The 4,396-nt window shown below is 52.9% G+C and overlaps 1 pseudogene across 1 annotated transcript; it reads left to right on the top strand.

The window, feature by feature from the left end:
• Positions 1-214: 214 nt before the first annotated feature.
• LOC306916735 (bifunctional glutamate/proline--tRNA ligase-like) lies at positions 215-4,111 on the top strand (annotated as a pseudogene). Its single transcript has one exon. The product of its transcript is annotated as a bifunctional glutamate/proline--tRNA ligase-like (transcript).
• Positions 4,112-4,396: the final 285 nt, after the last annotated feature.

The following is a 4,396-nucleotide window of genomic DNA, read 5'->3' as shown; positions in this document are numbered from 1 at the left end:
GGTTGATACGATACGATACGATACAACTTTATTGTCAGCTTGCACTGACATTTGTTTTCCGTCCATGACGTCCATGTGATCAATATTAAGCACATTTGTGGGAATGCCTATGACATGGGGTACTGACATCATAGTACATGCTGACATAATACTGATGTTTTAAACAGGTGGAAAAGAAAACCGTCACTATAGTGTCTGACTGGGGACGTTGAACATGGCCTTAAACCTCTCCATTAACTCCAGCAACCTGTCCAACTCGGAGGAGAGGGAGAAAAAACAGAATGTGGCCAAATTTGTGGAGCTACCAGGAGCTGAGATGGGCAAAGTCGTGGTCCGCTTTCCCCCGGAGGCCAGCGGGTACCTGCACATTGGCCATGCCAAGGCTGCCCTGCTGAACCAGTACTACCAGGTGACATAATGGCAAGCTCATCATGCGCTTCGATGACACCAACCCTGAGAAGGAGAAGGAGGACTTTGAGAAGGTGATCCTGGAGGACATGTCCATGCTGCAGATCTATCCAGACCAGGTCACCTACACCAGCCACCACTTCCCCGCCATCCAGCAACTGGCTGAGCAGCTGCTGAGTGAGGGCAAAGCCTACATCGATGACACGCCACCCGAGCAGATGAAGCAGGAGAGAGAGCAGCACGTCGAGTCGAAGAACCGCAGCAACTCGGTGGAGCAGAACTTTAAGATGTGGGAGGAGATGAAGGCCGGTACAGAGCGTGGTCAGACTTGCTGTATGAGAGCGAAGATCAACATGGCGTCCAACAATGGCTGCCTGAGAGACCCCACCCTCTACCGCTGCAAGAATGATCCCCATCCCCGAACAGGAAGCACTTACAAGGTGTACCCAACGTACGACTTTGCCTGTCCCATTGTGGACAGCGTAGAGGGGGTGACCCATGCCCTGAGGACCACTGAGTACCATGACCGCAATGACCAGTTCTACTGGATGATTGATGCACTGCGACTCAGGAAGCCCTACATTTCGGATTATGCCAGACTCAACCTCAACAACACTGTACTGTCCAAGAGGAAGCTCACCTGGTTTGTGGACCAGGGCTATGTCGATGGCTGGGACGACCCTCGTTTCCCCACCATCCGAGGAGTACTGAGGAGAGGAATGACTGTTGAGGGCCTCAAACAGTTTATCACTGCTCAGGGAGGATCCAGGTCGGTGGTGAACATGGAGTGGGACAAGATCTGGGCCTTTAACAAGAAGGTGATAGACCCGGTGGCTCCCAGATACACAGCGTTGTCCAGCTCATATGTGGTCCCCGTTGACATCCTTGAAGCCGCTGAGGAGATGAAGGAGGCTGCAAAACACCCCAAGAATGAGGAGGTGGGGAAGAAGGAGGTCTGGTACGGATGCCGGGTGCTGGTGGAGGGGGGAGACGCAGAGACCTTCAAGGAGGGTGAGATGGTGACCTTCATCAACTGGGGGAACCTCGTCATCACCACAATCAACAAGGATTCCAATGGTATGGTGGTGTCAATGGAGGCTCGTCTGAACCTGGACAACAAGGACTTCAAGAACACCACCAAGATAACTTGGCTGGCGGTCACAAACAGAGCCCCACTGCTGCCTACCCTCTGTGTTAACTACCAACACCTCATCTCCAAGCCCGTCCTGGGGAAAGAGGACGACTTCAGAGAGTACATCAACAAAGAAAGCAAGTTGGAGGAGAGGATGCTGGGAGATCCCTGTCTGAAGAACCTGAAGAAAGGTGACATCATCCAGCTGCAGAGGCGTGGCTTTTACATATGTGACCAGCCCTACGAGCCAATCAGCCCTAATAGCTGTATGGAGAGCCCATGTGTGCCCAAAGACATGCCCACGGCCGGCTCCAAGGACAAGAGCAAGACCCAGGCAGCGAAAAACACACCTGCTGCCCCTGCCAAGTCTCCAGCAGCCCCCCCAGCAGGTGATGTGTACTCCAGCATCGTGGCCCAGGGTGAGGCTGTACGCAAGAAGAAGGAGGAGGTTGATAAGGCTGTTCAGCTGCTGCTTAGCCTAAAGGCTCAGTTCAAGCAGCAAACTGGTATGGACTACAAGCCAGGCATGGCTCCACCTGCCGCTGTACAAGCCAAGGACGAGAGCAAGAGCCAGGCAGCGAAAAACACACCCGCTGCCCCTGCCAAGTCTCCAGCAGCACCCCCAGCAGGTGATGTGTTGTCCAGCATTGTGGCCCAGGGTGATGCAGTACGCCAGCTGAAGGTCGCCATGGCTCCCAAGCAGGAGATTGGTAAGGCCGTTCAGGTGCTGCTTAGCCTAAAGGCTGAGTTCAAGCAGAAAACTGGTATGGACTACAAGCCAGGCATGGCTCCACTTGCCGCTGTACAAGCTCCACCCAGTGCTAAACCAGCCCCGCCCACCTCTTCCCTTGACTCTGTGTCGTGTCCTTACGCCCATGTGGCCCAGCAGGGTGAAGTCGTCAAGAAACTGAAGACAGAGAAGGCTCCAATGGAGCAAACTGACGTAGCAGTGAAGCAGCTCCTGGCTTCCAAAGCAGAGGACAAGAACCGCAAGGAGGGGGAGAACAAGTCCAAGAAGCAGGGAGGGGGAGGAGGACTAGCCGGAGGAGAAGGCCAGGGGTCCAAAAAGAAGACACGGTTGCCAATAGAAGTCAAGAAAGAGGAGAACCTGGCAGGTTGGTATTCCGAGGTCTTAACCAAGGCAGAGATGATTGAGTATTATGACGTCAGTGGCTGTTACATCCTCCGTCACTGGTCCTTTGCCATCTGGAAGGCCATCAAAGACTTCTTCGACAAGGAGATTAAGAAGCTGGGAGTGGAGGACTGCTACTTCCCCATGTTTGTGTCCAAGGCTGCCCTGGAGAAAGAAGCAACCCACATTGCAGACTTTGCCCCAGAGGTGGCGTGGGTGACTCGCTCGGGGAAGTCAGAGCTGGCAGAACCCATTGCTATCAGACCCACCAGTGAGACGGTGATGTACCCAACCTACGCCAAATGGGTCCAGTCCCACAGAGACCTGCCCATCAAACAGAACCAGTGGTGCAACGTTGTGAGGTGGGAGTTTAAAAATCCTCAGCCATTCCTGAGGACAAGAGAGTTCTTGTGGCAAGAGGGACACACAGCCTTCGCCACCCAGGAAGAAGCAGAGAAGGAGGTGTTGCAGATCCTGAACCTGTATACCAGGGTTTATGAGGAGCTCTTGGCTATCCCTGTGGTAAAAGGCAAGAAGACGGAGAAGGAGGGGATTACACCACCACAGTAGAGGCCTTCATCTCTGCTAGTGGCAGAGCTATCCAGGGAGCCACGTCTCACCATCTGGGTCAGAACTTCGCCAAGATGTTTGAGATTGCATTCGAGGACCCTAAGAAACCAGGAGAAAAGCAGTTTGTGTATCAGAACTCATGGGGCCTCACCACCAGGACCATCGGTGTTCTGACCATGGTCCACGGAGACAACATGGGTCTGGTGCTGCCTCCCAACGTTGCCTGCCTACAGGTGATCATCATCCCCTGTGGTATCAAAGTTGACCTGCCACAGGCAGAGAAAGACGCCATCGTGGCCAAGTGTTCCCAGTACCTCAGCATTCTGCAGAGGGCAGACATCAGGGTGGAGGCTGACCTCCGAGACAACTACACCCCTGGATGGAAGTTCAACCACTGGGAACAAAAGGGAGTGCCAATCCGCCTGGAGGTCGGTCCTAAAGACATCAAGCAGAATCAGTGTGTGGCTGTGAGGAGAGACACTAAAGAGCGCCTCACTGTGGTAGAGGCTGAAGTGGAGAACAAACTTCCACACGTACTGGAGGAGATCCAGACCAACCTGTATAAAAAGGCTTGTGATGACCTGAAACAACACATGGTGGTTGCAGACTCAATGGAGGAGTTTCAGAAAGAACTGGACCAGGGCAAGATTGTCCAGATTCCGTTCTGCGGAGGCATCGTCTGCGAGGACTGGATTAAGAAAACCACAGCCAAGGACCAGGACCAGGACCTGGAGCCCGGGGTCCCTTCCATGGGAGCCAAGAGTCTGTGTATCCCCTTCGATCCCCTGAGGAAACCGAAGCCTCGACAGATGTGTGTGTGTGGCAAAGAAGTTGCTAAGTTCTACACCCTGTTTGGACGCAGCTACTAAACAACTATGATGATGGTTGACAGTGGTTTAAAATTATTTTCCTCTTTTCATTTCTTCAGAGGGAATCTTGAAAAAAAAAGAAAGTGGCCGCACACACCAATAGCCAGAGTGCCAATATTTTATTAGAACGCAGCAGGTAAGACAAATTAACCCAGATTCATTCGTTTTACCTGCTGCCTGCTGCATCCTAATAAAATATTGGCACTCTGGCTATTGGCGTGTGCGGCCACTTTCTTGTTTTTCAAGATTCCCTCTGCAGTTCTCTCCCGTGGGCCAGCACCGCTA

Source organism: Electrona antarctica (assembly GCF_951216825.1).
Source record: "Electrona antarctica genome assembly, chromosome: 23".
Classification (NCBI taxonomy): Eukaryota; Metazoa; Chordata; class Actinopteri; order Myctophiformes; family Myctophidae; genus Electrona; species Electrona antarctica.
Note: the sequence above shows the minus strand (reverse complement) of the source record. Positions and strands in the feature narration are given on the sequence as shown.